The sequence below is a fragment of the Eucyclogobius newberryi genome, unplaced genomic scaffold (assembly GCF_026437365.1).
Source record: "Eucyclogobius newberryi isolate DKJ021-1_F unplaced genomic scaffold, fEucNew1.0.hap1 SCAF_3, whole genome shotgun sequence".
NCBI lineage: Eukaryota > Metazoa > Chordata > Actinopteri > Gobiiformes > Gobiidae > Eucyclogobius > Eucyclogobius newberryi.
The window spans coordinates 19,564,550-19,589,446 of record NW_027315945.1 but is presented as its reverse complement, the minus strand read 5'-3'; the positions used below and the strand labels follow the sequence as shown (position 1 = coordinate 19,589,446).

The following is a 24,897-nucleotide window of genomic DNA, read 5'->3' as shown; positions in this document are numbered from 1 at the left end:
GGCCGCAAGATTAATTGAAATGCATGTTATTAATAAATTAGTGTTGCTTCTGGCAAACGTTATTCTCCATGATGCATTTTATAAGTATATACATCTCAAATCTAATTTAATATTTGGTTCCCCAACACGATGTTCACATTTACCGGTAATACAAATTGTAAGAAACACATTATTTATTTATTTTAATGATGACCGTCTCTCTATTTTAAAAGGCACGTTAAAAAGATGCCTTCTATCTCTCCAAACCCTGTGGTGGTAAGCTACTTTTCTGTGGTGTCAAGCTAACCATTTCAAAAGCAGCCCTGGACCCAGAGGCAGGACGTTACTAGAGTAACTTTTTAATAGAACTTTTTTGAGTAGTTCTCATACTTTACATATCGGAATCAGAATCAGATGAATTGTCACTGAACAAAATTCACAAGGTCAAAACTTGCTTCAGCGGTAAGGTGCGACATACAACAATGAATAATAATAATAATAACAATAGCAAAATATATCAGGCGAGCATAAAATTAAGAATTTACTTAAAACATAGACTTGGTCTGAGTACCGTATATACACAAAATGTACAGATGGTCAGAAATAATGCAAAAAGTGGACAGTGCAATGAATAGTTTTTGGTTTAAATCATTGTTAAAGTGGCAGGAGTTAAGTATCCAAAGGCAGCAGGAAAGAAACTGTCTCGTGGCGGAAGGTTCTGGTCCGAATGGACCGTAGCCTCCTGCCTGAGGGGAGTGGCTCAAATAGTCCATGTCCAGGGTCAGAAGGGTCGGTCGTCCCGGACTTTTGGAGACATACAAGTCCTGCAGCGATAGAAGCCTGCAGCCAATCCCTTCTCAGCAGAGCGCACAATGTAGTCTCTGTTTGTCTCTGGCTGTGGCTCCAGCGTACCACACGGTGATGGAGAAGGTGAGGATGGACTTGATGATGGTCGTGTAAAACTGCACCATCATCTGCGTTGGAAGCTTGGCTTTACATCCCCCAGTGGGCCTTCATGATGAGTGGGCTCCCACTTGAGGTCCTCAGGCTAAGGTCCGTTATGTAGTTTCAGTCTAGATAGAATGATAAGATTCTACACATAGACAATCCAGTATCCTGAATTCACAGTCTTTGTGAATCTCTTTTGAATATAGATTATAGAAAGAGGTTAAATCCAGGTGTAGCCTTGCGTCATCCATTTATTACGTTGGAATAACCGGAAGAAGAAAGTTATTATACAAACTGGGAAGGAGACATAATAACCATAAAAAACAACATTACATTCCAGAGGCCCCCCAGGAACCATCCGAGGACATATGAAAGAACACCCAACGAGGAGGCATTCAAGAGAGAGGTATGCGTGATCCACCTTGTGAGACTGCTCGATCCTGACAAGAACCCCATTGTCAAATGTATTGACTCTTTTGTTCAGAACAATCATATGTATCTGACTTTTGAAATGTTGGACATCTAGCTAAAATACCTGTTGGCTAAATGGTTAACCTTAAAGCTGAGTGAGAAAAGACTAATCACTCATCACAGCAACTAGTGACCTTTTAATGGCCACAAACAGTTGGTGTGGTCCACACATACCACACAACTTCAGGGGTCTTGCTAGTACATACAAGGGATGCCATCCACAACAAGATAAATCAAAATAGCCCGATTTGACATGGGGGGGAAATAAACCATCCCTAAAATCCAACTTCAACCCATGTTCTATGTAGCATTAAAATACTACTTAATATAATCAATCAATCAATCAATCAACTTTTATTTATGGGTCTACCGCCGTGTCAAAGCGTCCAGTTTACACAAGTCTATGTGGATGCGTCTTGGGTGTCCAGCACGTTTTGGAGCGATTTTGCGTTTGGAGTTTGGAGTTTTTGCAGTGCAAATCCTGCGTGGTGAGCGTTGGATGCGGCGCGTCAAGGGCGTTCGAGCATCGGACGCTTTGGACGTGCGTCGAGCGCGGTCAGATCGCCCAGAGCAGCTGACGCAGAAAAGTTGGAAAAGCTTAATTTTTTCGTGCCAACCAATCAGAGATTACGCTCTAGTGACGTGCCTACACTACCTGGAAGAAGAACCAAAATAAACCCCACAACGATTAAAAAAAACACACACAGCTCAGACACACACAGACACAGCTCTTGGAGCAAATAAATATATTCACTAAATATTATTATATCATATAATATCAATATTATATAATATTCAAATCTCTTCATGGTGGATAGGCCTATACACCATGATGTAATAGTATGTTTAGGGTGAATGTACCTTTTGAAATAATGAAGGTACATTAAACCATCCTTGGATGGCATATTAACCATCCTTTAAAAGATTATGGGGAGAGCACTGAACTTGACAACGTAATGTTTTTCAATAAAACATATTACCCTTTCAAGGTCAAACTGATTCCACCTACAGTCAGAGCTGAAACAGGGAATACAGATACAACCAAGAGCCTAATGCTCCAGAGATCAGCCTGGGCCATGGCTCTCTCTGAGGCTATAGACATGTGGTCTCTCAGCTGTGTTCTCGTCAGTCTGTACCTGGGTACACTTCACTGACAGACCATATGAAAACCAGAAGACCATCACTGACGCACACACTTGGTTTTCCTCCAAAAAAGACTCAGGGAGAGTTCAAAGGTGAAACAGGGTTGAAGCCACTCAACATCCAGCCTCCACTGCAAGGTTTACATTTAGATCAACTAATCATGTCCTATCCATACATAATTCCATAACCCTGAACTCAGAGACAGGCTGACCTTTCTGAGTCTGTGTGAATGCCTTTTAAATCTGGATTATAGGAAGATATAGCCTTGTATCATCTATTTATCACACTGGAGTATCTGTAGGAGGACCAAAGTGACTATGTAAACTGGGAGCGAGACATGATGACCATGATCAACAACAACCCCAGTAGCCTCCAGGAACAAGCCTCTAAAGATGATGGAAAGATGACAACCCAAAATCAATGTGACTCACTCCACTCATCCAGGGAATATGAGTGTGCTGATCATGAAAATCCTCTGCAGGAGTCTCAACATAAAGTGATGTCTGCAAAGATCATCTTCAATGTACCACACCACACCAATAAGCTGTCCCAAGAAGCAGAGCACCCATGTGGCACCTGTGATATGGAGATAAATCACCAGGTTGAGGGCAACATCTCCAATACCATTAAAGATATTGTGAGGGTAACACAGTGCAAGTTAACCATCAGGAGAAACCCAGGACCTGTGGTCATTGACATGTCCAGTTTGGATGTTGATCAATCAAGTAAATCACAGGCCGCAGTGACAAAGGGGACCATTGTCTGGAGGAACTAAAACTGTGAGAAGAGAAGTCTGCAAACAGGCCCAATGAGACAACTAATCGGATTGAGTGCTCTGACAACACAGATGATCCTGTTGGTTTCCAAGAGGAGGCGCCAACCGAAATGTCGAAATCAACAACAAAGAAGAGAGCTCAGACCTGAAATGTACAACAGTGTCAGAAATGGTCTATCGTCTGTCTCCAACTCCTTCGTTCACGTTGTTGTTTGGCTAGATCCTGGGAGACCTAATGCTGACCTGGAGAAACAGGGCAGCGGTTGTGGTGATTTTTACCGACTTAAAATGTGAAAAATAGAATCAATACTAATTCTGTTTTTCACGTTTTACGTATGAATCTGTAAGTCAGGGGCAGTGTCTGTGGTAATGCACGACAAAAGTAAGGATTTACAGTAATATATTGCATTTTTCAGCAACGCAGTAATATAACGCATTTCTGAGTTGGAAATGGGCAATGTATAACTTGTTACAATCTGAATAACACGAGTTACAAGGGCATTATATTACGGACATATTACAGGCTCGTGCCATCTAAGGAGCGTGAGTCGTCATTTCAACTCGCTCCAGGACTTCTGCCACTTTGCTCCTCACTGTGCTCTCTATGATTCCTGTCCCACATCCTACTGACAAATTATGGTTAACAGTCCTACCTTAACAACTTGTGGCTCCATGTCAAGTCCAGTGGCCATGCCTTTCCCCCCCTCTCTCATCACAATAGCGCACATGCATCAGTGAACTGTTCATTGCGCAGTGATGAGACGGGCAAACCAGGCTAAACTTAGACTGGCTGATCCTAACTAACTCATGTGACTCAGTGTCCTAGAAGAGAACAAAAATGTTTCTTGTGTTCGTTGTAGTTTTCTTCATAGGGTGCGCCAAGCGGCTGTAATGTCACAAGGAATTGCGTTATCTGAGCAGCTCATATATTATAAGCCTGCCTACTGTGTACCTCCAGTTTTATGAATGTATAACTGTAACTGTTTTGGCACTAAATATGTCAAATGCTTGTATCAAAGAGCAAGTGAAAGTTGATTACATATGACTATGTAAATACATATGAATATACTGTAATTATATGAAGTCTAGACGGTCTTAATCCGATGAAACATGGACAATTTCATAAAATACAGAAGACAAACAATGGCAATTAGAAAATACATTGTCACTTACACACTTACAAATTTGTCGAACGACAAAGGCAATACGAGCAATGTAACCCAGTTACATTTTGGGAATATTGTAATACCAATATATTACATTTTTAGTACTGTATAAAGTATTACAATTTCATATTAACTTGCCCAACGCTTACAGTATATAGCTGTCATTTTATGTAATTAAATGAGAAAAAAAAAAAATCTGTCATTAATATTTACAAAATGTTACTTCTATAGAGTAATCTAAGTTTGAAAAGTTCTGCATTTCTGGATATAAATAGATCAACACTATGTTATGTTTGTTATTGGGCCATCTTCTCATGAATCCCTATTATTTGTGTATTTAATCACACGTGTTTCTGTTATGATGTATCCATTACGTGTTTGCCTTAGAGCTTTCCTTTCTTTATGTTTCTGTTTTAGCGCAGCCTGGTTAATTATGTCATTAGCTGTGTGATTAATACTACGGCAGCTGATTGTGGCTGGGCTGACGGAGAGCTGCATGGGCTGGATTACATGGTGCCAAAGCCTCCACTGAGAGACCACCAGGACTTACATTCTCTCAGTGTAAATGATAGGCTTATAGAACAGGCTCAGAGCAGCTCTCCCGTGGACTGTTGTAATCAAGCCAGCATTTTATATGAGCTATAGCAGCTGCTGCAACACTCATTCGGGGGCATTGGCAATAGCACACTCTCTATGCCTGTTGTGATTTATGCAGTATTTAACACAAATCTATAACTTGAATTCTTACAATAATATTTTGTCCCAAATGAAGACAATGGCAACGTCATCATTTTGCATAGTACATTATAGGGCATTTATTATATTTATTTATATCTTTCCTATGTCCTCCTTCTGCCAGGTTTAACCGTAGCAGCTTCTCTTTATGTACTTCTCACACTCTTATTCTGTCTAGGTCATCTCAATCGCATTTCTCTGACTTTATCTCTAAAAAGATCTCCCAAAAATCTAACCAGTCTAACTCCTTCTCCCTCTCCTGTTACTCATCCAAAAGCCCTTCTTATCCTTGTGATTAACCACTTGTCTTCGGTATTTTCCTTATTTACTGTAGTTATTATGCTATTTTTGCAGCGACAAATTAATGGAACATTTTAGAGAGAAGTATACCGGTATATATTTTTATACAAGGAACTGTCCATGGCACTTAAAGCTTACAGAATGAAGAAAGCAAAGCTGAAGTCAACGTGTGTGTTGCATAAATAAATTCCCAGATGAGTTTTAGTAGCTTTGCATTTCTTTGTAACTTCATTTGCCTCACATCTTCTTTACTACATTTGCTGCGCCTCGAGCGATTTTTGATTTGGTTAGAAGGTAACTGAAATGCAATGTTATTTCCGCAGATGTGCAATTTTCAGACTATTCCAGATAAATGAATAAATAAAGCCTATAAGGTCTACAGTATTTTGGCTGTGCTCAATCAAAAATGTAGATTTGATGTGGAGTAGTATGTAAGATGAATATGTATGTGTAACCACAAAGCTCCCAGCTAAGTATAGCTTGCATGTTGCTTCAATTAATGAGCCCTGGACTGTAACCCACCTGCATGAAAAGCAAAGGGTGGGTGAGCAGGTTTCTATAGACACAGGCCTGGTCAGAGGTGGGAGGAGAGAGAGCACAGCTTTGGCAGCGGGCCAGCTTGTGTTGAGCTGACACTCTGTAATTGTGTTTGGCAACACATAACCCACAGTAAATATACTTTCCGTAAACCAAACGGCCTTTTATCAGTAACAAATGCATGCATTTAAAGTCATTCTATTATTCTAAGTGGTTTAAGTCCAAGACAGAGAGAGACTAGCTAAAGGGATGCCTGCAAGCAATTGTTCATTATCCCATAATATTATTTGTTCAATCCATTAAATTTAAGACTCATTGCACAATGTGAGCTATTCTGATTTAACAAATTTATTTTCCCATAAAGTTACAGAGGAAAAAAGTAATTAAAGTCACACTTTGAAATCATGGAGCATACATGAAATCACTGGAGATTACTCATAAATTACTTCAATTAATCACACGCACACTGATTCAGATGATAACTCTTAATCACAAACTTTCAAATTTTCCACTCCTCCACTTTTACTCATTTACACACTACTGGGCAGAGGGGAAATACATTAATTTCACTCTGTTACATGTATCTGAGTAACCTGAAAATAAATAAATCATATATTTTGTTTGGCTTACAATTACAATTAAAATTTTGACTATCACTATTCATGGTTGACCAAAGGTCTGCGATGAGCTTCATCCCCCCTCATTTTGGAAGCACAGATGATCATTTAATCAGTCAGTTCATCAGTTAATCAAACAGCTATGTTTTTGGTATCTATTGTCACAAGGATGAAATTACGATTATTTTTTTATTGTAATATTATGTATTCTTTCCACACCTTTGCTACTGTGGCTTTAAGTGTTTTGTATGAGCTCTCTGAAGCACGTCTAAGGCTCTTGTACGTCCCAGAGAGGACAGGGGCATAGCTCTGACCCTTCCTCCCCAGACTAGACCCTCCTCCCTCACCCCAACCTGTCATGGGGTGTCACTGAGGGCGACAGTTGCCATGACAACACGAGTCCGGCTTTGAGGCCACACTGTGCAGTCCAATGCACCAGGAGTTTTCAGAGGTGATGAGGGCGGGTGCATCCAGTGATATCGGGTGGAACAGACAAGGTAAACAACTTTGTGCCATTCCTCACCACACGGCTCTCGTCCTCTTTTTTACTTGTCGCTAATCAGCACTAGACCCTGATTAAAACAGCAACACCAGCCAAATGAAGCTCCATTTGCATATACATGCTGTGTAAAATCAGAACCAATGGTGGAGTGTGATTTACTTTGACGTGGCCGTGTTAGATGTATCACACAGTCACGTCTAAGGAGCTGAACACTCTGATTTGCTGTAGTTACAAATCCATTTCCCGCTGAGTTACACAAACACACTAGTAAGGCCAAAATAAGGTGGCATCTTTGGGGAACCTGCATGTTGACTTTGTTCACACACCCACAATATCTCCTCTCTCTTAATGTGAACTAAAAAGTAAAGCTAATTTGATATTAGTGCACTTACCCCTGCTGTTTCTGCAAGACCCTTTCACAAGGTGGCTCTGTGAGGGTGCCCCCTGCTGTCTTGTAGTGGGTACTTCTTACCCAGGCTGCCAACCTAGACATGTAAACAAAACGTAGGTCATAATATGAAATTCACTTTAAGTGAATAAAAAATAAAGCTAAAAGTATAGTTGTTTATTTCCATTTCTGAATATAAAAATGGTTTCATTAAATCACTATGGATACAGTGGGTCAAATCGCTACCTTATTCAACCTTAATCACCTACATGACCTCTTACACAACATTATTTCACAGAATTCCCTACAGCCATTCACCTTCTGCTGGTTTTTCTACGAGCAAGACCAAAATCAAATAGCTCACACTTTATCTAACCTTATCCTGGGCTTTTCATTTCCAAGCCTTATAAACTCGATCGTATTGACCGCCTGGGAGAGTTAGAACTAACTAAGTGAAATCTACTCGGCGGCAATTGTGTGTTAGATGCACAGTGCAGCAGCGGCGGTGGTGGGTTTGTGTGTTCACGCGTGTGTGTGTGTGTGTGTGTGTGTGCGCCGTGCTGATTCTATCTCCCTTCACTTTCATTCTCTCTATTCTCTGTCCCTGAGGTGCATCAGGGCTGAGACTGCCGAGTAAATTGTCCCAAATTGAGTTCCTTCTTGCCGGCAGATACAGGCCACATCCCGACCGTTTAGAGCAAGGCAGAGAGAGAGGGAGGAAAAACAATCACAGAGCACATCACTCGCTTGAAAATTCTCACTCTAATTCCGGTCTTTTTGTCTTTCTGCTTCCCCCATTCCACCTGTCCCTCCTGTTCTTTCTTGTACTACACTCATAAAAAAGGTACACGCTCTATTTAAAAATATAATGTTATCTCTATATTAAATTTTGCTACATTCATATCTTGACCATATGAATCACGGTCACTGTCCATTGGGTCAATAGTGGTCCAATTCAAATTGTATTATTATGATTTTGTGCCAGTAATACATTTATCCAATATTAAGTCCCACCTTCGATATAGTTTAGTCCTGTTTTGTAATTAATGTAGAATTTAAACCGCGGTGTTGACGTTAAGTTAGCCATGGGAACTACTTTTTCCACCATGGACCACTTCTAGGACTGACTAGTTTAGACCTGGTTTAAAAATGTATCTGTTATGTTGATGGACTGTGCTTTGTCAAAAAGGAAATAAAAAATAACAGTGAGCAATCTATATACAAGATCTTAACACGGTTTAGAGATTCTTCTTATATATTTTCCTTATTGGCAGCTGTAATTCTCCCCCTCTCCTCTTTTGGCTGCAGATTTTGGCCATGCGTCCGTGGCTCTGGGGCCGGCTGTACTCTGTGACACGGCCCCATCAGCGTCAGACCTCCTGGAGGAGAAGTCTCGCTCTGACAATAATCACACAGTAAGTTTAGAGCTGAGCCGAGCCAAGCGCACACAACTCCCCAGATGAAGGCACACTCCATTTAACTCTGCAGGGGGCTGTGGCAGGCTGGGATATGGGATGAAGCAAGAGGCAAGGATGTTTTTTTTTATTTTTTTTGAGGAAGAGGAGGAGGAGGGAAAGCAGTGACAGGGAGAGACTGGGGACAAATATGTAAATGAAAAATGAAGGATTGGTACAGAAAATGTTGCTGCAGGGAAAGAGTGGACCCAATAGTTTAGTTTGAAGGTTGTTTAGCACCTGCATAAACAGATAATCTCATACTGTTCGTAAGCTTTCTCACAAGCTTGAATTTTATGACCCCTCAAATCTAGCTGACAAATGTGATGTCATTGGTTAGCATTGTTTAATTAATAATAATTCATATTAATAATTAGAATGTACAGTTCCAAACACAGACAAATGAGTTTGTATAGTAGATCGTCAGTTATCTGTTGATGGCTGGAAACCAACAGCAGATACTTCACAATCAGTGATGCACCGATAAGCGAATTTTAGGCCGATACCGATGTTATGGAAAACACTTTTTGAAAATCAATATTAGGCCAACATTTTCTATGCCTAGTTTGGTTATTTTTAAGACTCGTATTTTTTATTTTAACCACTTAATATTTTGAACAAATAAATATTGCTGTAAATTAATTCCTTTTTAGAAGTTTTTTGTTCTATGATAAAGATTAAATGTATAGAACCAGAACAGTACATATAATACTGGAGCTGTTGCTTTCTCCCTGTTTCTCCGAAGAGACTGAAGAGTAAACTCATTCATTACCGGAGCATAATATCGGCAGAGTGATATCGGTGCTTTTACTGATACCGACATTATTCAATGATGTGAATATCGGCCAATACCGATATTTAGTCGATATATTGGGGCATCCCTATACACAATGCTCAAATTGAAGAAATAAAGTCAGGTGATGCAATTGGACTTACTTAATTTAGAACTGCACAAACTGATTGAATTAAAACACAATTTAGAGAATGCAGTACATGTATTTTAAGTTGACAGCATATGAAGGCTCAAAGATGTTTTCTTGTCATGGTCAATCAGAGATTAACCAAACATGTTTGATTAAAAATATATGTGAGATACTCTCACATATGTGTTGTGTTTTGTGACCACTGAGACCCAAACAGGCAGTAAGATTTAATATCAAATAAGCCTCTTCAACATCCAGTGATGGCGAGGGACGCTACACACGCTTCGGTCTATGCTGGGTGGTCAGCTTAATTAATATATGCATCATTGGCATCATAAAGTAACACTGCAGATTTGTGGTAATATGGACTTCACCCCCTCGACTGGTTCATTTACTTGCTGATAAATGACTAAACTAATGCACATTTTAGTCACGTTTAAGGTCTACCACTCCATCTCACTAAAAAATTTTATATTGGGTATAATTTAACAAGTTACTTTTCTCACAACAAAACTTTGGCAAGAGTAAACATCTAGCCAATAGTTGTGATTGCTAGATGACTGAATCAGAACATCTGAGTTGTCAATATCTATAAAAAGCCTGAGGCCAGGGACAGGACAGGCAACAGAGGAACAATGATGATGTCAAAATATACTTTGCATTGAGTTTGTTGAGTTATTGCAACATATAATTTTATAGCTGCCATACGGCCAGAATGTTATGTCAAAAAGTGCACCAACTATATATGTACAGTACGCATTCAGTTGTAAATATCATGTTATCATGCAGCATCCCATAGTAGGAGTCTACTGTATGATGATGTCAATTATGTCAATTTCACACAGGGCCAACAGCAAAGACGCACACAGTGAGAACCATATTAATCAACATACAACCAAAACAAACACAATCTCACAAACACTCTGCGCCCTGCTCGCTCAGGTTCACCACAAAACAATATGAGGCCAATCAGGGGGACCATTGGTATGGCTCTCCCTCTGCTAATGAAGGCACTTTGAAAAGGTAATCTAATTCACCAGCAGCAATTAAGGCTTGGGAGCGCCTTGTCACTATCAATTATCCGCTCCTTCACTCATGTTCTCCAGTCCGGACGTGGAGGCTGCCTGACACACAGCCGCCCTGTTGGACAAATCAAACCCGTCAGACAAGCAGCCACAGACAGCGCTAATCACGGAACACACACTGTAACACAAGTCATTGACCGATGGAGTGAATGTACTGCGATGTAAATAAAGTCATGGCCCTAAGATCTTTATTAAGTGAGTTCTTTATTGCTACTAAATGCCAATGTTATTTTATTTGCAAGAGAACAGTGTTAAATAACTGAAGCCACAAGTGAGACAATTACAAGTTGGTGTTCTTTTTATGCCTGTCTCAAACGGACCAGGTTGTAACAAGAATGAAAAGAAAAAACACATCTACAACACATCTACTAAAGTTTTTATCAAACAGAGTATTAAGGCTGTTTGATTATGGCAGAAGTTTAAACAACGATTATCTGGCACATAATTTAATTCTTCAAAGAAAATCGTCAAAATTAACCTGTAAAATAAGTATATAGTCAGACCTACTATTTTATTAGTAAAGTTTAATAACACATTTTCTTTTTAAGATTAGAAGATTAGAAAAGTGGCTGTGCTCCAGGTTTTGAGGCAGAACTCGCACACATACAATTTGAATAGACAATATTCTAAAAATTCTAATTGATTAATAATTTAAATCCAACATTTGTATTAAATTAATTCCACAGTTCATCATATGTAGCATCATTCCTATGTTTCTTTTCATTCTGTTGCAATATTTCTGGACTTTCCTATTTAAAACTAAGAAGTCAAAGTCACAAAGAAGCTGCTTTCTCTATTATTACTTATGCAGTGCTCTGACCTGTGGCCCTCCTCTCGCTGGAAAACATCTCCAACATTCAAACAAGACCTTCAGACAGTACAGAGGTGGACTCAGACTCAAAAGAACTATTCAAATGCCTTTTTTCTGAAGCTCTTGATTGCTTAACTGGCTCTCTCAGACGGATGACCTCAGTTGGAAGTGCTGATAAGGAGGTGATTAGCATGACGCCAGGACAGCATTGCACTGCCTCCCAAGGATAATATCTATCTATGTCGTCAAAACATCCGACTTCAGACAAAGATTTATCTCATTTTGAACCTCCCCAAGTCATTTGATTTACAATGGTCATGTAGAGATTAATCTTCCAAATACAGACTTAGTTTCTTTACCTTGTATAAGACGACAAAATGAGTCAAATACCAATTGTGGACAGCCACAATCAAATTCAAGTATATCCAACTACAACAAGTATATTGCATTCCTAATCTAGGAACTTGTGTTACCCAAGTTTGGGATTTAGTTTCACTTTGAGTAAAGTACGCTATCCTGTGTAACCCTGGTCCTTTAAGCGACTGTTAGAGCTGCCACACAGGACAAGTGGGGAGAAGAATTTGAAATCCATTGTATTTCTCCATCATTTGTTGTGTTATCCTTGTGTGTATGTCATCATGATTCATGAAATTGGTCCATATTCATAACTCAGTGGTGTTTCTCAATTTTGATTAAATTCTCAAAACATATAATAATACAAGCCCAGTAACCAGTAACTAAAACTACTAAACCCCAGTGGTTTATATTATTTCTTAATGTTAGCCATTTTTTTCTTGACTGAGCTAAAACTCTTGATGAAATGGGATGAAATGCGTCCTCAAGTAGAAAATATTGGACGTTGGTGCTTCCACTTGAAACTGAAAATCACTTACTATTATGCAAGATGGAACTCAGAGTGTTGAGAAAGAAGGGATGGATTATTCAATTAAAGTAGTGAATTTTAATTAGGCCATAGTGGGAATTTCATCTGGGCATAGCCATCGCGCTAACACAGAGACATGAGGAAGAGCTGCTAATCAGAAATGGAAACTCTCATTGCACAAATCTGAATACATATTCCACAATATGAAAACTATAAAGATTACACAGGAAAAACAACATTATATCAAGTGCAGAAGACATTTTTGAAAAGAATCACACAAGTCACTGAGTGGAACATCTTATACAAAACAACAAACTACATAGATCAACACAATTGTCAATGTCAATTGAATGGTACATCTTTGTTTTTGTTTTTTTAATAATGAACATGTTAATTTTACTCTCAAATGTAAACATTTGTAAATATATATATATATATATATATATATATATATATATATATATATATATATATATATATATATATATATATATATAAAAGGATTAACGTAATCATCATTAAAGCATGAGTTTCTCATTTTGTGAAACTTTATTATTTAATACAAGATACAAATTACTCTCTACCTACATGCTGTACCATGTTTCGATACTTGGTCTTAAAAAAAAAATACTCCCTGTTGCTGTTCCTGCTGTGGATGACGACCACCAGCCGGTTCTCCACAAAGACACATTGAGCAGCAGTGGAGCGGGAGATGGAGGGAACAAGCAGCAAGCGTAAACACAAACAAACACATCACAAGTCGAGGAGCAGAGTGTTAGAGCCACGTGAAGCAGCCCACCACCAGAGGCAACAGCAGCTGGTGTGTACAGGAACAGACCTGCGGGAGGCGCCACCAGTCTCCATGGTCCACGTGAAGCACAAGCTCCAGCACATCAGGGCTGAAAATCCGATACATTAAGGGCTAAACGGTGTGAGCGGCAACAAGATGGTTTTAGTATTAGCGTGGTGGAATGGTGGAGAGCCATATTGGAGAGGGGCTTTTACAGTATGTCAAGTTGGCTTAAGGAGCCTTAAATCTGTTAAATTACAAATTGTTTTGCAAAAATAGTAAGCAAATTGTCTCAAAATCTGCACTAAAATAAAACTACTAACAACAGTAATCAATCTTCATGTAGCAATGACACTCAAAGTTGACATTGCATTTTCCATTCAATCCACACATCCGGTTCTTCCCCGCCCTGAGGTTGAGTGAAAAGAGAAGAAAAATGGGCAAATATTTGCTTCTCCAACTACCACCAAATGACTCACACCACACTGGTAAAGTAGGTGAAGTGTCTTGCTCAGAAACATAATCCTGGATCCATTTACCGTGATTATGAGTCGCCACTTTTGCGTAGTGATACAGCAGACAAAAATATTGCTGGGGCCAAAAGTGACTACAGCGTTTTATATATAAGGGCAATTTAGAGCCTTCAAGCCAGATAGTGAGAGAGAAATGAAAACCTACTTTGACACAGAGTCAACATGCAGATTTCCTTGACCAGAGGATTGAAACTAACATAAGAAAGCAGACAGTAAGTGCAGAATTGTCTACTGGTCTAATATGTTGGATACCACAATACATTTACTTACTCATAATAATTCAACACTAAAACATGTCATGATTGCATCACTGTTAATAAACTAAGCAGTAATAAAGTCCAATTAGAAATATATTTTTGTCTTCCTCTATGCTTGTGTCAGATATAGGTCGGTTTGTGTGCTCCAGGTCTATTCTCCATCTTTCTTTATCTTCTTTATCCCTCTTTTTTTCTCTATCTCTCTCTCTCTCCATTTCAATATTGAAGAGAGTTTTATTAAGGGCTAGACTCGGGTGTGCTGAGGCGCTCTCAGTAATTTTCCTACAAAGTGCTTTAATCCATCACACGGCCAACATGTGGCCTTTGCAGCCATACATCATCTCAGCCCAGGGAGAGGGAGAGAAGGAGAGAGAGAGCATCTTTCCTCTCCTTATAGCCTTTCTTCCAGTGCCTTCATCTTCCTCCCAGAGTCCCACCTGGGAGGGGAAGACCGCATCTCTTGTGCACATTGCTCAGTCAAGTCCCCTCCACATTCCTTCGTTTACAAATGAGAGTGAGGGATGGAGCGGGTGGGAGCGAGCAGGGGTGCGGGGGGTGCAGTAAGCAAAGAGACAGTGAAAATGAAAGCGATGGAGATAGGCGTGAGTGAATGAGCGCATGAAGCTAAGAGAGAAAGAAAGCGATAAGGAAAATGGAGAAAAGCTTACTGAAATGAATGAAATTGGGGACAAAAGCAGGTGACAGGAAGTCACTATGGCTGTGTGAATACTACACCCAGGTGTGCACATGAGGAAATAGAAAATCAGTGAAAGTGGGGGCTGCATTACCCAGAATGCAGCTGGTGTAGCATTGCCCTCTTAGTTGCCCCCAGCCAACAGCTGCCTCCATTTTGCTTCTCTGTGTTCGCCCTCGTCGCATCGAGGCGCAGCGCTGAACTCTGGGCCCCTGGACTAATGGAATGGGCCCTTGCTCTCAACCATTAGAGAATTGGTGTTCCTCCTGGTGCCCTTTGGTACAGAAAAGGTAAAAGCAAAGGGCCAGAGAGAAGATGTGGCACGTCAGCCTCCTCCTGGTGCATTACACACACCTGTTCGTAACATAACAGCTCAAGTAATCCAGCGCTGTACGGCTTGACATAGTTTAGCATCTGACTGAGGCCATTTCTGAGAGGATATTAGAACTTCAGAATCAGGGCAGCTGCAGAAGGTTTCGGATATAGAGCTCTCTGAATGGGTAGAAAGCGACTCTGACTGATCGTGAAGCGTTTGTGTGATTTCATTTAACTGGTAAATCCAGTGCTCTACCTCAATTACATCTGCTTTAGTCAGATGGAAAACACACCTCAAGTGCTCAGAGGAGGGAGGGGGCGAGGGGTGAGGGAGCACAGGGCGGATTGGGGATTGAATCTCTCGATGAGCCGATAGCACGTCCACAGACAGTCAGCCAAGCTGTGCTGTGGTAATGTTATGCTAATGATATGGTAATAATATGGTAATCTGCCAGCAGTATTCCACCTCACTGGAAAGAAGGGAAGTCTGGGAGGCCTTTCACCATTGGTTGGAGACCAGGGACTTCTTGGTGTCAGAGTTCAACACACACACACACACACACAGAGCAGTGATCTGAGCTTAAATAAAAACAATGCGGCACACACACCTAATCTGCCTCTAATCGGATTTGCAAACTCTTAAGACAGAAATAATGCAACCAAACAATGTGCTATCATGTGATGTAACTTCAGACTGGGGCGGCTCTATTATGAGTAAATCTGCATGTTTTGTATTCGTCTTTAATCAGCATGCACCATCAAATCACTGTGTTGTGCAAACGGGCACAAAGTGAAATAGAAAATTGTCTGTTTCAGATGGCGATGAGGTTGTTTATTCTTTGTCATTGTCTGCACCAGTAATGGCTGCCATTACCTGCCATCGGAGCATCTCTGACTCTGATTGCATTACAACAGGTCTGCCTTGGTAAGAGATGAGACTCGCCATTGTACAACAGTAATCTCCGAATCCACATCAGTACTGACACAGTAAGGCGCACTACTGATAATTATAATCACAAGTTTCACTGCACTTGTGGTGTCTTTATTTAAATAATAAGAAAAGAAGCAAAGGTGAATAGACATGGACAAAAGAAAAGGTCAATGCACTGCAGTAGAATTTAAAGTAACATTATCTAACACTACAACATCTGTCTATTCAGCATAGAGACATCAACCAAAGTATTTCTCTTTGTTTCCTCTCCTTGTACACTTCCTTAATGGATAAGTCTGTTTTGCACAATACTGAGACACTGTGACATTTTCCTGGATGCTGTACACTAAATCAAAGAGACCAACAATATGTGGAGTGCCAGCATGGAGACATTTGATTCCCACGCGACTATATGATTACCACTGGAACGCCAGCACACATCACACTATTCTCAATCTGGCACTGGGCTTGTCAGGCTCCTCATTTCACTTCAGTGTTTTCAAAAATATGTATCAGGGCAAAGTGTGTGGCGTCGTCTCTTCTTGATATATGATATTTGCTGCATGCAAAGCTGAAATCACAGGTGGCACAATTAAAATAGGTTTGACTTTACAAAGAGGATTTAGTGTCAGTGACATTTAGCATCAGCCCCTGGCGACAGTAAAACAAGTCAGTCAGCACATTGAATCAGTCTGAGAAGCTACACTGGTATACTGGGGGGACTCGCCACGCAAAGCCAAAGGGGATGAACAATATTAGAAAGAGTTGAGATATGTTTGACTGTGGTGGATATAGTGCATGTAAATATACTAGCATTTTTTAAATTTGGTTTTAGATATAAAACAGAATTTGAAATGACTTAATAGAATAGTATTGTTTTAATTGTATATTTCTATTCAGGTACAAGGCAGTTTTGTTTCAGACAGAGGACGGGTGTGGTTTAGTTGTTAGAGATAGGACTGCACAATAAATCGCAAATGAGTCAAAATTAATTTAATTTGGTGCATGTATCCAATCGCAAACGCTGCATTTTTTTCAATAATAGATGTCCACTGCATTCCGTGTCTTTTGCACCTTTACTTTAGACCTTTCCAAGTATGATTCTTGTATTAGTTTATTCATTCATAGTTCAGACAAAGTCCACAATCTGGTGTGTTTCACTGTTCACAGTAGACAGAACAGTGCCAGTCTACAGTGCTAGTCACCTAAGAGTCAAGATCGTTATTGTTATTATTATCTATATATCATTTTTGAGGGTTACCAAACAGTTCCAAACAGGAAAATGTATTTTCTCACATAGACGAGTATTATTACATTTCATAGAATTATTAATATTTTTAATTGTGACTGTAAAAAGGCAAAATTGCATCTCGCAAAAAGTACTGTATTGGGTGTAAAAGGACAATAGACTTCATGAAGGCAGGAAGGTGAACAGCCTCAAGGGACTGAGCGTGAGACAGGCAGAGGGGAAGACACAGACGGGGTGGACTGTCCAATGGCCGCCTGATAAAGGTCAAAGACATGTTTTATTCATGATCCAGGCAGCAGAGGCAGCAGGGCCAAGGTTGAAATGAGCTCACGTCACTGCTCCCATGAGGCCGGCCAGCACACACTTCCACTGACTCGTATCAATAATGTCACGGCGCACACACCTCATCGATGACAACAAACCACATGTCAGACTGTGCACTAGAACACCATCAGTGAACAAACTATACAATGTTCATTTGACCAACTGGTTATTACAAAGATTATTTTTCTAAAGTACAATGTTCTTTAAAACATAGCCACATGGGGGAGTCACAACATTAGTCAAAATACAGTTTGTACAAGAAAGTTCATAATGTATTGAATGTAATAGGGGATATCAATTATGATGACTGAATTATATTTACGATAATACTCAATTTTGATACACTATATCATTAAATGTACCTTTGATTATGAAATACTCAGATATCAACTGTCAAACAATTGTATTTTCAATTATTGTTGGTTGTTTTGGCAATTAATGTATTTAAGCTGAACCAAGAATAATACTAATACAGTTTTTAATGCATAAATAAAGTCAGCTTTTCAATCTTTCTGGCTGTGGATGTTTTAGAAAGGAGAGTCTCTCATGCCCTCAAACATCTCTCTGAACTGAGACTGCGAAAGAAGCAAAGTGACTCCAACTAACCCAGACCTGCTTAGAGCTCTTTTACATACTGAGACATTTTGAGGAAGCTGACATATTTTCCCAATCAACAACCAAAGTAAGTTCCTTTCAAGTATCGAGGCTGGTAAATCAGATCTTTCCTTCAGAAAACGAGAAAAACCTCACAAGACTACCGGTAGATGCTTTCTTCTCATAAGCATAAACATAAACAGGCAGGACAGTAGTGCTTTAGTTGTTTAGTCGATTTATCGATCAATGGTGTCTTAGTGAACCAACATTTTCATTAGTCAACTAATTATTTGGGGGGGTTTAGATTATTTATATTCACAACAGCAGAAAGTAGACAGCATGTCGTGAGGTAGCACCAGAGTAAAATTAAGTATTTTTACAGATAATTACATTTTTTTCTAGTGATATACTTTTTAAATATATGCCACGCAATGCCCCTCCTTGGAGACTATATATAGGGACTTTTGCCGCCCAAGACGTTCTTCAATTACAGCCCTCATCTAAAAATATTGCTCTAAATGAGAAAAAACTAGAAGTGGACCTAAGCTGAGCATGTACCAACGTTTTAGAACCCCTGGACTATACAGATAAGATTAATCAAATATTTAAAAAGTCTGTTGTAATTTGATGAAAGTGTGATAACATTTATGTAAGATGTAGAAGTCAGCACACAGGAAATGAAAATAAATCATGAAAAGTTTTTTTTTGTAAATGTGGAGGCGAATAAGGGTTTTTTCGCAACGCAGATATTAAACATGCTCTGACCTATTGTATATTGCATGCTCAGTCCATGAAGCTCATCCGAAGCCCTTTCTGAAGCCCTGGTCCATTTCAATTCCAAAGAAAGAAAAGGCGTTTGGTGCCACGATGCCCCTCTGTGGTCACTGGACTCCTCTGCAGCTGAGAGAGAATGGGGAGAACCGCCAAACATGTGGGAGATGTAGAAAGGTTTGATTTACAAGCAAATTAACTGCTAGAAAGAAAAAAAGTGAAGAGCGTGAATTGTTCTTTCATATAGTTCAAACTTAAGAGAAATTCAATAACAATACAGGTAAAATAATCTGCTTGAATTCAGCTACAAACAACACATTACCACACACACACCAACACATCAACATGGCAAAGCTTGAGTAAAATGATATGCCTCTCCACATAATCTGACCTGTCGCCTGACTTGGCGACATCTCCCGCTTGTCACCAAGGAGATAAAGAATTTATAGTGGAACATTGCAAGCAAACAATAATATCTCCATACAGGCACTCCACCAGAAAAGTCACAAAGTGCACTTTTCAAGGACATAGAGGTGTATTTATATGTAATGTGTGCGACAGCTTTTTGGCTTGTGGGCTTTGTTAGACTGAATGTTAAAGGGTAAAAGGGGGATGAAGAGCACAGTTAAGTAATGTTAAACCTTAAGTCAAAGTGTTGTTTGTTGGCATTTTTATATGAATAAGCAGTTGAAGAACATTACTTTTATGGATTGTAATTACATACAACTTTGTCTGAAAATGTAAAATGGGATGAGGGGTTAATGTACGGTATTTTGTATGTGATGCAAAAAGTAAATCGCACCATATTTTGGACACTTGAGAAGAGTGTTGCTTTGTTTTCAACCTAGGCTGCAGCAAAGACTAATAGAGCAGATTAGTTAAGTCCCTACAGACCTACTCTTTCCATTAGTTCTTTATAAAGAACATTTAAAAACTTGCATAAAAAAACTGTCTATGAAAAACAAACACCTACGATTTTCAATATTAACATAACACTCCAAGCGCCATCTGAATGCATAAATGAGGCGGAGTGGAGTCTGCAACACAGCAGTTCTCCCTATTGAGCATAGGCAACTGTGAAACAATTTGCCCACAGCCACCTCCTCTGTACTTTTACATGAAATCCACAGTGGCTGCCACCTACAACAAGTGAACCACCCACCTGTAGCCACAGTGAGTGAAACGTCCAGGAGAAATCTTTCACCCAACACGATGAAAGCTAGAACTCTGGCATCAGGGGCCCCAAGCGAGACAACACACACTCTCCAGTTCCCAACCCACACGTTTAATCTCCTGGCCTTGATGCAAATGCTTCAGAGAGCAAAGCAGCAGCTGAGTGCTCGGATTGTGTGAACTAACTTCCCTCTTTGACTGAGTGAAACATCAACTTTATCAGTAACTCGTGACGTCTGCTCAAATACTGGCAAAAAATTCTATTCAGTCAAAAGTCCCATCACCAGGTTATATCATTTTAGGTGCACACAATACTTCTTTTCTCCAAATGTTTTGGTTAATTACCGTATTTACATTCAAAAGGAAACTTCACGACTGGCGAATTTGTCTTTTTTCCCCTGTAATACTCATGGACTTGACCCTTACCTATTGCCCACGTTTTATTGTTTTATTTTTTACAGTGGGTTCTAATAACAGGTCTAAAGTTTAAAATTTAACTCAAGTTTTGTTTTGTTTTTTCAAAATACTGGTGCCATAGTTCAATCACAAACGTATCATTATTGTCAATTGAAAGGAATGAATGGCAGTGTGTGGACCCAATCCCTGATAAATAATTATTTTCATAAGTTGTTCATGTGTACGACGTCTCCCCACCAAGTCTAGTTCAGGGTGTAGATATTTAGACCTGACACCTACAAAGAGATGCAACTTACAGCTCTACAACTTTGCTATTTCTCAAAATTGTAAACTTAATAGGCTGTTTAAGTAAGTCAATTTTTGCTCTTCAACACAACAACAAATCCAAACAATGCCATTTAAACGCTGCAGCATCATTCAGTTCCCCGCTCCCAAACTGCTGATTAAAATCAATGCACTCACTTGGGGCTCGAACCCCCGTCAATCCCACAGAGGTGCAGGGCTAGCAGCAGCAAGCACCCACCCAGCGAGGGGCCAGCCCGGGGCAGAGCAGGTAGACACCGGGAGAGAGGCAGGGGAGAACAGCACAGTCACATTGAACAGTGTCAGAGCCCCAGGGCTTACTGGGTTGCTGATAAAGTACCTGGACATTTTTATAGACAAACTACTTATTTCCGTCCTCATATCGCTTGGGAAGACTGATAACTTTATATTCCTCTCAGGCAGACGAATGAAAGGGGCACTCTTTCAGGAGTTTAATTGATCAAACTGTGGCCACAAGGGTTTTTTTCTGGAGATAAAAGGAGCTAGCTCACTGCCCTGTACAATGCAAAGATCTTTGAGAAACTAGACCCAATGAAGAAACAGAATGTAGCTCAACTCATTATGCAAAGTCATTACGGGCTTTCCAACTATACTCCTACGAGAGGAGTTAATGGTGAAATTTTATCATACTGGATTTCCAGAGGTCAAATTGTCGGTCACGGGATAACATTATTTTAGTAGTGAGAGCTTCAATATTGCGCCCACAAAACTTGTAGATGTGTGTTTGGAGGTCAAGCTTAAATAGCTGGATAATAGGAAATGTGTGGTGTAACATAGTTTTAACAGCTTATGGGTCATTCCAGAAGGTCGCACTGAACTGGAGAGACTGTAATGGCTAGTCGGGTTTAAATGGAAAGGCATTTTTAAAAAAACAAAGGAATAATAAGTATTACACAGAGCAAAACATCCTTTTATTATTATCAATCGCCAGTATACTTTCCATGGAGCCAGATTTTTTGGAGGGCAATGTTCTAAGGGTCGGACTACAAAACTACACCACAATGTATCTACAAACAACTCAAATGTATTGTTTCACTGAGATAAATACCACATAAAAACAGTATCAAAGCAGGACTAAGCAAAGAGCAACCCAGTGTCAATCAAAAACCAGACTTAACAGATCCAAGCCGCGGATCTAGAACTAGACCTTGTCCTGAACCAAGACTAAACATATTGTAGGTCACATCAGGCTTAAACAACATCTTGAACAAGACCAGACCACATAATCTGAACCAGGACATTAAAGGTCTTCAATATAAGTGGTATTCAAATCTGATTCAACTGATGTTAAAAGAATTGTAGAGTAGGGTAGTAAATAACAGGAGCTATCATACTGCACAAAAGACAAATGCAGTTTACCAGGCAATAAGGTACGGCCCATGGCCCAGGTTACCATGAGGAGATTGGCACTTTGTGGCATCTCTGCTGCAGTTCACGAAAGGCCAGAGAGTTAGCCAGGGTTCATTGCAACGTATGTTAGCAGACTTAAATAGCCCTGACATACAGTATGAGCCTTGCTGTTTCATTTGTAGTAACAATCTGAGTATCAATTTAAGTTCATGTTATAAGCTGCTGATCTACTCAACAGTGAGTGACACTTTGGAGTTTCATTTATACAAACTATAGAAATCAGTTGTTGTTCTTGTTTTTTCTTTCTTTCTTTTTTTAATCAAAAAATATTAAAGAGCTTAATCACTGGTCATCTCTTCCCAATAACAGCCATCTCTATCAGTGTGGGCTGGATTGGGTGATATGGTGATGAAAATAAAATTATGATCTCATCCCTGTGACGATCAGATTTTTTGTGATATTGTGATTGGCTCTGTCTTTGCATAAAGTTTGGATAGCACACAAACCTTTGAGCTTATTCTCACAGTTAAATCCCACCTGCAACAGACATGGGTTTAAAACACGACGAGCCTCAATCAAAACATTCACTCTGCCTAAACCAAAAATTTTAACTTTATAAACAGAGCCATTTTTCACACGGATGTGCTGCCGAAAAAAGATGCATTAGGAAATGACTGTTGGAAAATGTATGATTATGCTAATGTTTAATGTCAAATGTTGAAGGTATACAATACTGTGCCACACACCGGTTTGTAAGTGAACCTAAACTTTAGTGTTCTGTTTTAGGATTATTAATGTGCTTTATCTGAACTGCCTTGTAGTTGTGAGATTGGACCCCAGGAAGAACAGTCTCTGCTGCTGTTGACTAATGGGGAGCCTTAAATAAACAAATCATGTAATGATTCATTATTTCTCTATTTAAGCTGCGAGGCTCTGAGTGAGTGACAGCTGGAAAACCAATCACAGTTGGTGAGAGTGACCTGTCAGAAGAAACTGATGACTCTATTTACCTCTTAAAAGCAACAGAAAGGTGTAAATTAAATTGTGATCAAATCAAAATAGTTTATATAAGTAGTACAAATAGTATTTTTTGCCATATCGCCCCAGTATGTTATTTACTAGGCCCTTTACCGTTCCGGTTGCAGGGAACAAGTTACAGATGCATAATCACAGCATGTTAAGACTTTGCTTTACGGTGTAAATGTGTCACCGAACGAAACACATGTGTTTATAAAAGTAAGTGTTTTAGTCTCAATGCTAAAGGCTAACATACATTAACTTCAATATAAAACCAATAGTACATAGAATGCAAAGTCGAGTGCTGTAAACAAGTAAGTTCAGTTTGTGGTGTCATTTTAACATGACTGATTACATTTATTGTATTATGTTAGCATTAGCTTAGAGACAAAACCAATTACCTTTATAAACATATAGATGTCCCAATGTGAAGTATTTTCATGGTACATAAAGGTCTAACATGCTGCTTGTGATCATCCATCTGTAAAGCTCTCTCTGCTTTGTGTTGAATGGAGCAGGAAGTGGAACTCCACAGTTTTAAGGCAAACGGAACTTACCAGTCAAATTCATGAAAAGGGCCTATTGTGTTATTTGTATTAGCCATTTTGAAACAGAATGGTGTTGCTGTAAAAACTGTTCAAATAATAGAGCTGCAATGAATTGGAATCATAATAATAGTATTTTGATAATCATCTTTGTTATCTGGCCTATACTCTTGCAAAAAGATATTTGACGGTGGCGTTATTAAACCAAAATGGTAAACTAGAATAATCAATATTTTTGTCAAGAATACACTTTATTTGTAAATATTCTCTATATAAAAGCCTTCAGTCATCATATTCCAGACTTTTATTTTTATTTTGAAATGTAATTTAAATGTAAGAATAGAAATAATCAGGGACTAGTTAACTACTAAATAACTAATAGTTGCAGCCCTATAAGTGAGTATTGTGCTAATTTGCTTCAAATGACCAAAGGAATAGTCTTGAGAACAAAACACAGTTAAGAAACACACTTACACTTTCAAATAAATGGTTAGAATAATAAAGATATACGTTCACTTATGTGAACTGCACTGTGTAGTTTTAAGTTGATTTATGAGTGTTCCATAAATGAGGAACATTGAATAAAATAAAAGTGCTCAACATATAGGCTACAAAAGATTATAATCCATAGTACTTAGAAGCATATAAAACAGACACTAGCCCAGGAGAGAAAAACATGAATAGTGATGTACATCTGCATAATACAAGCAGCTCCACATACGGTCAACTTTTCTTTTGATTGTGACTTGAAAGTTGCCTGCAGTGATGAGGAGGGTGTGCTCTACAGGGGGCGGGTGACTGTGAGGGGCACATCACACCCCCTCTGTGGTGGAGCCCATGTGTCAGGCACGCTACAGTGGACGGATGGACCACTGCCCCTGTAGCATCACCACATC

General features: G+C 39.4%; 1 long non-coding RNA gene across 1 annotated transcript in view; it reads right to left on the bottom strand.

Moving 5' to 3' along the window:
* Positions 1-24,897, bottom strand: part of LOC140374464 (uncharacterized) — a 30,744-nt gene that overhangs the window by 5,430 nt on the left and 417 nt on the right. Inside the window, exon 2 of the long non-coding RNA XR_011929092.1 lies at positions 7,566-7,658. This is a non-coding gene — a long non-coding RNA (uncharacterized lncRNA). The remainder of the gene's footprint in view (positions 1-7,565; positions 7,659-24,897) is intronic.